The sequence below is a fragment of the Anser brachyrhynchus genome (assembly GCF_964034855.1).
Source record: "Anser brachyrhynchus genome assembly, contig: SCAFFOLD_301, whole genome shotgun sequence".
Classification (NCBI taxonomy): domain Eukaryota; kingdom Metazoa; phylum Chordata; class Aves; order Anseriformes; family Anatidae; genus Anser; species Anser brachyrhynchus.
The window spans coordinates 45,601-57,500 of record NW_027664061.1 but is presented as its reverse complement, the minus strand read 5'-3'; the positions used below and the strand labels follow the sequence as shown (position 1 = coordinate 57,500).

The 11,900-nt window shown below is 50.8% G+C and overlaps 1 long non-coding RNA gene across 1 annotated transcript in view; it reads left to right on the top strand.

Moving 5' to 3' along the window:
- Positions 1 to 461, top strand: part of LOC308186439 — a 3,462-nt gene extending 3,001 nt beyond the window's left edge. Inside the window, exon 3 of the long non-coding RNA XR_013944050.1 lies at positions 1 to 461. This exon is cut by the window's left edge and continues 989 nt beyond it. This is a non-coding gene — a long non-coding RNA (uncharacterized lncRNA).
- The last annotated feature ends 11,439 nt before the right edge of the window (positions 462 to 11,900 follow it).

Below are 11,900 nucleotides of genomic sequence, written 5' to 3'. Positions count from 1 at the left end.
GGGTTAGGGTTAGGGTTAGGGTTAGGGTTAGGGTTAGGGTTAGGGTTAGGGTTACGGTTAGGGTTAGGGTTATGGTTAGGGTTTTGAGTCAGGGTTTAGTGTTAGGATTTAAGGTTAGGGTTAGCGTTAGGGTTAGGGTTCAGGGTTTAGGGTTTAAGGTTTAGTGTTTAGGGCTAGAGTTAGGGTTAGGTGTAGGGTTCTGGTTAGGGTTTAGTTGTAGGGGCAGTGTTAGTTTTAGTGTTAGTATTAGGGTTAGAGTTGTTTGGAAATATTGAAGGCACAGAGTTATGTTGAGTGTGGGGTTGCGTAAAGGCTCGGGTTTTTTCGGGTCTAACTCGGGTTCAGCTTCTTGTTGCGGTTAGGGTTATGTTTAGGGTTGTTAGGAAAGAGTGAAGACGCAGAGTCCTGTTGAGTGTGGGGTTGCGTAAAGGCTCCCCCAGGGAGTTCAGGTGTACCCAAAGGCTTCCGCTGAGAGCACTTTTTGATGGCAGAAAGTGGCACCGTACGTGTTTTTTCGGGTCTAACTCGGGTTCAGCTTCTTGTTGCGGTTAGGGTTATGTTTAGGGTTGTTAGGAAAGAGTGAAGACGCAGAGTCCTGTTGAATGTGGGGTTGCGTAAAGGCTCCCCCAGGGAGTTCAGGTGTACCCAAAGGCTTCCGCTGAGAGCACTTTTTGATGGCAGAAAGTGGCACCGTACGTGTTTTTTCGGGTCTAACTCGGGTTCAGCTTCTTGTTGCGGTTAGGGTTATGTTTAGGGTTGTTAGGAAAGAGTGAAGACGCAGAGTCCTGTTGAGTGTGGGGTTGCGTAAAGGCTCCCCCAGGGAGTTCAGGTGTACCCAAAGGCTTCCGCTGAGAGCACTTTTTGATGGCAGAAAGTGGCACCGTAAGTGTTTTTTCGGGTGTAACTCGGGTTCAGCTTCTTGTTCCGGTTAGGGTTATGTTTAGGGTTGTTAGGAAAGAGTGAAGACGCAGAGTCCTGTTGAGTGTGGGGTTGCGTAAAGGCTCCCCCAGGGAGTTCAGGTGTACCCAAAGGCTTCCGCTGAGAGCACTTTTTGATGGCAGAAAGTGGCACCGTACGTGTTTTTTCGGGTCTAACTCGGGTTGAGCTTCTTGTTGCGGTTAGGCTTATGTTTAGGGTTGTTAGGAAAGAGTGAAGACGCAGAGTCCTGTTGAGTGTGGGGTTGCGTAAAGGCTCCCCCAGGGAGTTCAGGTGTACCCAAAGGCTTCCGCTGAGAGCACTTTTTGATGGCAGAAAGTGGCACCGTACGTGTTTTTTCGGGTCTAACTCAGGTTCAGCTTCTTGTTGCGGTTAGGGTTATGTTTAGGGTTGTTAGGAAAGAGTGAAGACGCAGAGTCCTGTTGAGTGTGGGGTTGCGTAAAGGCTCCCCCAGGGAGTTCAGGTGTACCCAAAGGCTTCCGCTGAGAGCACTTTTTGATGGCAGAAAGTGGCACCGTACGTGTTTTTTCGGGTCTAACTCAGGTTCAGCTTCTTGTTCCGGTTAGGGTTATGTTTAGGGTTGTTAGGAAAGAGTGAAGACGCAGAGTCCTGTTGAGTGTGGGGTTGCGTAAAGGCTCCCCCAGGGAGTTCAGGTGTACCCAAAGGCTTCCGCTGAGAGCACTTTTGGAGGGCAGAAAGTGGCACCGTACGTGTTTTTTCGGGTCTAACTCGGGTTCAGCTTCTTGTTGCGGTTAGGGTTATGTTTAGGGTTGTTAGGAAAGAGTGAAGACGCAGAGTCCTGTTGAGTGTGGGGTTGCGTAAAGGCTCCCCCAGGGAGTTCAGGTGTACCCAAAGGCTTCCGCTCAGAGCACTTTTTGATGGCAGAAAGTGGCACCGTACGTGTTTTTTCGGGTGTAACTCGGGTTCAGCTTCTTGTTCCGGTTAGGGTTATGTTTAGGGTTGTTAGGAAAGAGTGAAGACGCAGAGTCCTGTTGAGTGTGGGGTTGCGTAAAGGCTCCCCCAGGGAGTTCAGGTGTACCCAAAGGCTTCCGCTGAGAGCACTTTTTGATGGCAGAAAGTGGCACCGTACGTGTTTTTTCGGGTCTAACTCGGGTTCAGCTTCTTGTTGCGGTTAGGGTTATGTTTAGGGTTGTTAGGAAAGAGTGAAGACGCAGAGTCCTGTTGAGTGTGGGGTTGCGTAAAGGCTCCCCCAGGGAGTTCAGGTGTACCCAAAGGCTTCCGCTGAGAGCACTTTTTGATGGCAGAAAGTGGCACCGTACGTGTTTTTTCGGGTCTAACTCGGGTTCAGCTTCTTGTTGCGGTTAGGGTTATGTTTAGGGTTGTTAGGAAAGAGTGAAGACGCAGAGTCCTGTTGAGTGTGGGGTTGCGTAAAGGCTCCCCCAGGGAGTTCAGGTGTACCCAAAGGCTTCCGCTGAGAGCACTTTTTGATGGCAGAAAGTGGCACCGTACGTGTTTTTTCGGGTCTAACTCGGGTTGAGCTTCTTGTTGCGGTTAGGGTTATGTTTAGGGTTGTTAGGAAAGAGTGAAGACGCAGAGTCCTGTTGAGTGTGGGGTTGCGTAAAGGCTCCCCCAGGGAGTTCAGGTGTACCCAAAGGCTTCCGCTGAGAGCACTTTTTGATGGCAGAAAGTGGCACCGTACGTGTTTTTTCGGGTCTAACTCGGGTTGAGTTTCTTGTTCCGGTTAGGCTTATGTTTAGGGTTGTTAGGAAAGAGTGAAGACGCAGAGTCCTGTTGAGTGTGGGGTTGCGTAAAGGCTCCCCCAGGGAGTTCAGGTGTTCCCAAAGGCTTCCGCTGAGAGCACTTTTTGATGGCAGAAAGTGGCACCGTACGTGTTTTTTCGGGTCTAACTCGGGTTCAGCTTCTTGTTGCGGTTAGGGTTATGTTTAGGGTTGTTAGGAAAGAGTGAAGACGCAGAGTCCTGTTGAGTGTGGGGTTGCGTAAAGGCTCCCCCAGGGAGTTCAGGTGTACCCAAAGGCTTCCGCTCAGAGCACTTTTTGATGGCAGAAAGTGGCACCGTACGTGTTTTTTCGGGTCTAACTCGGGTTCAGCTTCTTGTTGCGGTTAGGCTTATGTTTAGGGTTGTTAGGAAAGAGTGAAGACGCAGAGTCCTGTTGAGTGTGGGGTTGCGTAAAGGCTCCCCCAGGGAGTTCAGGTGTACCCAAAGGCTTCCGCTGAGAGCACTTTTGGATGGCAGAAAGTGGCACCGTACGTGTTTTTTCGGGTCTAACTCGGGTTCAGCTTCTTGTTGCGGTTAGGGTTATGTTTAGGGTTGTTAGGAAAGAGTGAAGACGCAGAGTCCTGTTGAGTGTGGGGTTGCGTAAAGGCTCCCCCAGGGAGTTCAGGTGTACCCAAAGGCTTCCGCTGAGAGCACTTTTTGATGGCAGAAAGTGGCACCGTACGTGTTTTTTCGGGTCTAACTCGGGTTGAGCTTCTTGTTGCGGTTAGGGTTATGTTTAGGGTTGTTAGGAAAGAGTGAAGACGCAGAGTCCTGTTGAGTGTGGGGTTGCGTAAAGGCTCCCCCAGGGAGTTCAGGTGTACCCAAAGGCTTCCGCTGAGAGCACTTTTTGATGGCAGAAAGTGGCACCGTCCGTGTTTTTTCGGGTCTAACTCGGGTTCAGCTTCTTGTTGCGGTTAGGGTTATGTTTAGGGTTGTTAGGAAAGAGTGAAGACGCAGAGTCCTGTTGAGTGTGGGGTTGCGTAAAGGCTCCCCCAGGGAGTTCAGGTGTACCCAAAGGCTTCCGCTGAGAGCACTTTTTGACGGCAGAAAGTGGCACCGTACGTGTTTTTTCGGGTCTAACTCGGGTTCAGCTTCTTGTTGCGGTTAGGGTTATGTTTAGGGTTGTTAGGAAAGAGTGAAGACGCAGAGTCCTGTTGAGTGTGGGGTTGCGTAAAGGCTCCCCCAGGGAGTTCAGGTGTACCCAAAGGCTTCCGCTGAGAGCACTTTTTGATGGCAGAAAGTGGCACCGTACGTGTTTTTTCGGGTCTAACTCGGGTTCAGCTTCTTGTTGCGGTTAGGGTTATGTTTAGGGTTGTTAGGAAAGAGTGAAGACGCAGAGTCCTGTTGAGTGTGGGGTTGCGTAAAGGCTCCCCCAGGGAGTTCAGGTGTACCCAAAGGCTTCCGCTGAGAGCACTTTTTGATGGCAGAAAGTGGCACCGTACGTGTTTTTTCGGGTCTAACTCGGGTTGAGCTTCTTGTTGCGGTTAGGGTTATGTTTAGGGTTGTTAGGAAAGAGTGAAGACGCAGAGTCCTGTTGAGTGTGGGGTTGCGTAAAGGCTCCCCCAGGGAGTTCAGGTGTACCCAAAGGCTTCCGCTGAGAGCACTTTTTGATGGCAGAAAGTGGCACCGTACGTGTTTTTTCGGGTCTAACTCGGGTTCAGCTTCTTGTTGCGGTTAGGGTTATGTTTAGGGTTGTTAGGAAAGAGTGAAGACGCAGAGTCCTGTTGAGTGTGGGGTTGCGTAAAGGCTCCCCCAGGGAGTTCAGGTGTACCCAAAGGCTTCCGCTGAGAGCACTTTTTGATGGCAGAAAGTGGCACCGTACGTGTTTTTTCGGGTCTAACTCGGGTTCAGCTTCTTGTTGCGGTTAGGGTTATGTTTAGGGTTGTTAGGAAAGAGTGAAGACGCAGAGTCCTGTTGAGTGTGGGGTTGCGTAAAGGCTCCCCCAGGGAGTTCAGGTGTACCCAAAGGCTTCCGCTGAGAGCACTTTTTGATGGCAGAAAGTGGCACCGTACGTGTTTTTTCGGGTCTAACTCGGGTTGAGCTTCTTGTTCCGGTTAGGCTTATGTTTAGGGTTGTTAGGAAAGAGTGAAGACGCAGAGTCCTGTTGAGTGTGGGGTTGCGTAAAGGCTCCCCCAGGGAGTTCAGGTGTTCCCAAAGGCTTCCGCTGAGAGCACTTTTTGATGGCAGAAAGTGGCACCTTACGTGTTATTTCGGGTCTAACTCGGGTTCAGCTTCTTGTTGCGGTTAGGGTTATGTTTAGGGTTGTTAGGAAAGAGTGAAGACGCAGAGTCCTGTTGAGTGTGGGGTTGCGTAAATGCTCCCCCAGGGAGTTCAGGTGTACCCAAAGGCTTCCGCTGAGAGCACTTTTTGATGGCAGAAAGTGGCACCGTACGTGTTTTTTCGGGTCTAACTCGGGTTCAGCTTCTTGTTGCGGTTAGGGTTATGTTTAGGGTTGTTAGGAAAGAGTGAAGACGCAGAGTCCTGTTGAGTGTGGGGTTGCGTAAAGGCTCCCCCAGGGAGTTCAGGTGTACCCAAAGGCTTCCGCTGAGAGCACTTTTTGATGGCAGAAAGTGGCACCGTACGTGTTTTTTCGGGTCTAACTCGGGTTCAGCTTCTTGTTGCGGTTAGGGTTATGTTTAGGGTTGTTAGGAAAGAGTGAAGACGCAGAGTCCTGTTGAGTGTGGGGTTGCGTAAAGGCTCCCCCAGGGAGTTCAGGTGTACCCAAAGGCTTCCGCTGAGATCACTTTTTGATGGCAGAAAGTGGCACCGTACGTGTTTTTTCGGGTCTAACTCGGGTTCAGCTTCTTGTTGCGGTTAGGGTTATGTTTAGGGTTGTTAGGAAAGAGTGAAGACGCAGAGTCCTGTTGAGTGTGGGGTTGCGTAAAGGCTCCCCCAGGGAGTTCAGGTGTACCCAAAGGCTTCCGCTGAGAGCACTTTTTGATGGCAGAAAGTGGCACCGTACGTGTTTTTTCGGGTCTAACTCGGGTTCAGCTTCTTGTTGCGGTTAGGGTTATGTTTAGGGTTGTTAGGAAAGAGTGAAGACGCAGAGTCCTGTTGAGTGTGGGGTTGCGTAAAGGCTCCCCCAGGGAGTTCAGGTGTACCCAAAGGCTTCCGCTGAGAGCACTTTTTGATGGCAGAAAGTGGCACCGTACGTGTTTTTTCGGGTCTAACTCGGGTTCAGCTTCTTGTTGCGGTTAGGGTTATGTTTAGGGTTGTTAGGAAAGAGTGAAGACGCAGCGTCCTGTTGAGTGCGGGGTTGCGTAAAGGCTCCCCCAGGGAGTTCAGGTGTACCCAAAGGCTTCTGCTGAGAGCACTTTTTGATGGCAGAAAGTGGCACCGTACGTGTTTTTTCGGGTCTAACTCGGGTTCAGCTTCTTGTTGCGGTTAGGGTTATGTTTAGGGTTGTTAGGAAAGAGTGAAGACGCAGAGTCCTGTTGAGTGTGAGGTTGCGTAAAGGCTCCCCCAGGGAGTTCAGGTGTACCCAAAGGCTTCCGCTGAGAGCACTTTTTGATGGCAGAAAGTGGCACCGTACGTGTTTTTTCGGGTCTAACTCGGGTTCAGCTTCTTGTTGCGGTTAGGGTTATGTTTAGGGTTGTTAGGAAAGAGTGAAGACGCAGAGTCCTGTTGAGTGTGGGGTTGCATAAAGGCTCCCCCAGGGAGTTCAGGTGTACCCAAAGGCTTCCGCTGAGAGCACTTTTGGATGGCAGAAAGTGGCACCGTACGTGTTTTTTCGGGTCTAACTTGGGTTCAGCTTCTTGTTGCGGTTAGGGTTATGTTTAGGGTTGTTAGGAAAGAGTGAAGACGCAGAGTCCTGTTGAGTGTGGGGTTGCGTAAAGGCTCCCCCAGGGAGTTCAGGTGTACCCAAAGGCTTCCGCTGAGATCACTTTTTGATGGCAGAAAGTGGCACCGTACGTGTTTTTTCGGGTCTAACTCGGGTTCAGCTTCTTGTTGCGGTTAGGGTTATGTTTAGGGTTGTTAGGAAAGAGTGAAGACGCAGAGTCCTGTTGAGTGTGGGGTTGCGTAAAGGCTCCCCCAGGGAGTTCAGGTGTACCCAAAGGCTTCCGCTGAGAGCACTTTTTGATGGCAGAAAGTGGCACCGTACGTGTTTTTTCGGGTCTAACTCGGGTTCAGCTTCTTGTTGCGGTTAGGGTTATGTTTAGGGTTGTTAGGAAAGAGTGAAGACGCAGAGTCCTGTTGAGTGTGGGGTTGCGTAAAGGCTCCCCCAGGGAGTTCAGGTGTACCCAAAGGCTTCCGCTGAGAGCACTTTTTGATGGCAGAAAGTGGCACCGTACGTGTTTTTTCGGGTCTAACTCGGGTTGAGCTTCTTGTTGCGGTTAGGCTTATGTTTAGGGTTGTTAGGAAAGAGTGAAGACGCAGAGTCCTGTTGAGTGTGGGGTTGCGTAAAGGCTCCCCCAGGGAGTTCAGGTGTACCCAAAGGCTTCCGCTGAGAGCACTTTTTGATGGCAGAAAGTGGCACCGTACGTGTTTTTTCGGGTCTAACTCGGGTTCAGCTTCTTGTTGCGGTTAGGGTTATGTTCAGGGTTGTTAGGAAAGAGTGAAGACGCAGAGTCCTGTTGAGTGTGGGGTTGCGTAAAGGCTCCCCCAGGGAGTTCAGGTGTACCCAAAGGCTTCCGCTCAGAGCACTTTTTGATGGCAGAAAGTGGCACCGTCCGTGTTTTTTCGGGTCTAACTCGGGTTCAGCTTCTTGTTGCGGTTAGGGTTATGTTTAGGGTTGTTAGGAAAGAGTGAAGACGCAGAGTCCTGTTGAGTGTGGGGTTGCGTAAAGGCTCCCCCAGGGAGTTCAGGTGTACCCAAAGGCTTCCGCTGAGAGCACTTTTTGATGGCAGAAAGTGGCACCGTACGTGTTTTTTCGGGTCTAACTCGGGTTCAGCTTCTTGTTGCGGTTAGGGTTATGTTTAGGGTTGTTAGGAAAGAGTGAAGACGCAGAGTCCTGTTGAGTGTGGGGTTGCGTAAAGGCTCCCCCAGGGAGTTCAGGTGTACCCAAAGGCTTCCGCTGAGAGCACTTTTTGATGGCAGAAAGTGGCACCGTACGTGTTTTTTCGGGTCTAACTCGGGTTGAGCTTCTTGTTGCGGTTAGGGTTATGTTTAGGGTTGTTAGGAAACAGTGAAGACGCAGAGTCCTGTTGAGTGTGGGGTTGCGTAAAGGCTCCCCCAGGGAGTTCAGGTGTACCCAAAGGCTTCCGCTGAGAGCACTTTTTGATGGCAGAAAGTGGCACCGTACGTGTTTTTTCGGGTCTAACTCGGGTTCAGCTTCTTGTTGCGGTTAGGGTTATGTTTAGGGTTGTTAGGAAAGAGTGAAGACGCAGAGTCCTGTTGAGTGTGGGGTTGCGTAAAGGCTCCCCCAGGGAGTTCAGGTGTACCCAAAGGCTTCCGCTGAGAGCACTTTTTGATGGCAGAAAGTGGCACCGTACGTGTTTTTTCGGGTCTAACTCGGGTTCAGCTTCTTGTTGCGGTTAGGGTTATGTTTAGGGTTGTTAGGAAAGAGTGAAGACGCAGAGTCCTGTTGAGTGTGGAGTTGCGTAAAGGCTCCCCCAGGGAGTTCAGGTGTACCCAAAGGCTTCCGCTGAGAGCACTTTTGGAGGGCAGAAAGTGGCACCGTACGTGTTTTTTCGGGTCTAACTCGGGTTCAGCTTCTTGTTGCGGTTAGGGTTATGTTTAGGGTTGTTAGGAAAGAGTGAAGACGCAGAGTCCTGTTGAGTGTGGGGTTGCGTAAAGGCTCCCCCAGGGAGTTCAGGTGTACCCAAAGGCTTCCGCTGAGAGCACTTTTGGATGGCAGAAAGTGGCACCGTACGTGTTTTTTCGGGTCTAACTCGGGTTGAGCTTCTTGTTGCGGTTAGGGTTATGTTTAGGGTTGTTAGGAAAGAGTGAAGACGCAGAGTCCTGTTGAGTGTGGGGTTGTGTAAAGGCTCCCCCAGGGAGTTCAGGTGTACCCAAAGGCTTCCGCTGAGAGCACTTTTTGATGGCAGAAAGTGGCACCGTACGTGTTTTTTCGGGTCTAACTCGGGTTCAGCTTCTTGTTGCGGTTAGGGTTATGTTTAGGGTTGTTAGGAAAGAGTGAAGACGCAGAGTCCTGTTGAGTGTGGGGTTGCGTAAAGGCTCCCCCAGGGAGTTCAGGTGTACCCAAAGGCTTCCGCTGAGAGCACTTTTTGATGGCAGAAAGTGGCACCGTACGTGTTTTTTCGGGTCTAACTCGGGTTCAGCTTCTTGTTGCGGTTAGGGTTATGTTTAGGGTTGTTAGGAAAGAGTGAAGACGCAGAGTCCTGTTGAGTGTGGGGTTGCGTAAAGGCTCCCCCAGGGAGTTCAGGTGTACCCAAAGGCTTCCGCTGAGAGCACTTTTGGATGGCAGAAAGTGGCACCGTACGTGTTTTTTCGGGTCTAACTCGGGTTCAGCTTCTTGTTGCGGTTAGGGTTATGTTTAGGGTTGTTAGGAAAGAGTGAAGACGCAGAGTCCTGTTGAGTGTGGGGTTGTGTAAAGGCTCCCCCAGGGAGTTCACGTGTACCCAAAGGCTTCCGCTGAGAGCACTTTTTGATGGCATAAAGATGCACCGTACGTGTTTTTTCGGGTCTAACTCGGGTTGAGCTTCTTGTTCCTGTTAGGGTTATGTTTAGGGTTGTTAGGAAAGAGTGAAGACGCAGAGTCCTGTTGAGTGTGGGGTTGCATAAAGGCTCCCCCAGGGAGTTCAGGTGTACCCAAAGGCTTCCGCTGAGAGCACTTTTTGATGGCAGAAAGTGGCACCGTACGTGTTTTTTCGGGTCTAACTCGGGTTCAGCTTCTTGTTGCGGTTAGGGTTATGTTTAGGGTTGTTAGGAAAGAGTGAAGACGCAGAGTCCTGTTGAGTGCGGGGTTGCATAAAGGCTCCCCCAGGGAGTTCAGGTGTACCCAAAGGCTTCCGCTGAGAGCACTTTTTGATGGCAGAAAGTGGCACCGTACGTGTTTTTTCGGGTCTAACTCGGGTTCAGCTTCTTGTTGCGGTTAGGGTTATGTTTAGGGTTGTTAGGAAAGAGTGAAGACGCAGAGTCCTGTTGAGTGTGGGGTTGCGTAAAGGCTCCCCCAGGGAGTTCAGGTGTACCCAAAGGCTTCCGCTGAGAGCACTTTTGGAGGGCAGAAAGTGGCACCGTACGTGTTTTTTCGGGTCTAACTCGGGTTCAGCTTCTTGTTGCGGTTAGGGTTATGTTTAGGGTTGTTAGGAAAGAGTGAAGACGCAGAGTCCTGCTGAGTGTGCGGTTGCGTAAAGGCTCCCCCAGGGAGTTCAGGTGTACAAAAGGCTTCCGCTGAGAGCACTTTTGGAGGGCAGAAAGTGGCACCGTACGTGTTTTTTCGGGTCTAACTCGGGTTCAGCTTCTTGTTGCGGTTAGGGTTATGTTTAGGGTTGTTAGGAAAGAGTGAAGACGCAGAGTCCTGTTGAGTGTGGGGTTGCGTAAAGGCTCCCCCAGGGAGTTCAGGTGTACCCAAAGGCTTCCGCTGAGAGCACTTTTGGATGGCAGAAAGTGGCACCGTACGTGTTTTTTCGGGTCTAACTCGGGTTGAGCTTCTTGTTGCGGTTAGGGTTATGTTTAGGGTTGTTAGGAAAGAGTGAAGACGCAGAGTCCTGTTGAGTGTGGGGTTGTGTAAAGGCTCCCCCAGGGAGTTCAGGTGTACCCAAAGGCTTCCGCTGAGAGCACTTTTTGATGGCAGAAAGTGGCACCGTACGTGTTTTTTCGGGTCTAACTCGGGTTCAGCTTCTTGTTGCGGTTAGGGTTATGTTTAGGGTTGTTAGGAAAGAGTGAAGACGCAGAGTCCTGTTGAGTGTGGGGTTGCGTAAAGGCTCCCCCAGGGAGTTCAGGTGTACCCAAAGGCTTCCGCTGAGAGCACTTTTTGATGGCAGAAAGTGGCACCGTACGTGTTTTTTCGGGTCTAACTCGGGTTCAGCTTCTTGTTGCGGTTAGGGTTATGTTTAGGGTTGTTAGGAAAGAGTGAAGACGCAGAGTCCTGTTGAGTGTGGGGTTGCGTAAAGGCTCCCCCAGGGAGTTCAGGTGTACCCAAAGGCTTCCGCTGAGAGCACTTTTGGATGGCAGAAAGTGGCACCGTACGTGTTTTTTCGGGTCTAACTCGGGTTCAGCTTCTTGTTGCGGTTAGGGTTATGTTTAGGGTTGTTAGGAAAGAGTGAAGACGCAGAGTCCTGTTGAGTGTGGGGTTGTGTAAAGGCTCCCCCAGGGAGTTCACGTGTACCCAAAGGCTTCCGCTGAGAGCACTTTTTGATGGCATAAAGATGCACCGTACGTGTTTTTTCGGGTCTAACTCGGGTTGAGCTTCTTGTTCCTGTTAGGGTTATGTTTAGGGTTGTTAGGAAAGAGTGAAGACGCAGAGTCCTGTTGAGTGTGGGGTTGCATAAAGGCTCCCCCAGGGAGTTCAGGTGTACCCAAAGGCTTCCGCTGAGAGCACTTTTTGATGGCAGAAAGTGGCACCGTACGTGTTTTTTCGGGTCTAACTCGGGTTCAGCTTCTTGTTGCGGTTAGGGTTATGTTTAGGGTTGTTAGGAAAGAGTGAAGACGCAGAGTCCTGTTGAGTGCGGGGTTGCATAAAGGCTCCCCCAGGGAGTTCAGGTGTACCCAAAGGCTTCCGCTGAGAGCACTTTTTGATGGCAGAAAGTGGCACCGTACGTGTTTTTTCGGGTCTAACTCGGGTTCAGCTTCTTGTTGCGGTTAGGGTTATGTTTAGGGTTGTTAGGAAAGAGTGAAGACGCAGAGTCCTGTTGAGTGTGGGGTTGCGTAAAGGCTCCCCCAGGGAGTTCAGGTGTACCCAAAGGCTTCCGCTGAGAGCACTTTTGGATGGCAGAAAGTGGCACCGTACGTGTTTTTTCGGGTCTAACTCGGGTTCAGCTTCTTGTTGCGGTTAGGGTTATGTTTAGGGTTGTTAGGAAAGAGTGAAGACGCAGAGTCCTGTTGAGTGTGGGGTTGTGTAAAGGCTCCCCCAGGGAGTTCACGTGTACCCAAAGGCTTCCGCTGAGAGCACTTTTTGATGGCATAAAGATGCACCGTACGTGTTTTTTCGGGTCTAACTCGGGTTGAGCTTCTTGTTCCTGTTAGGGTTATGTTTAGGGTTGTTAGGAAAGAGTGAAGACGCAGAGTCCTGTTGAGTGTGGGGTTGCATAAAGGCTCCCCCAGGGAGTTCAGGTGTACCCAAAGGCTTCCGCTGAGAGCACTTTTTGATGGCAGAAAGTGGCAC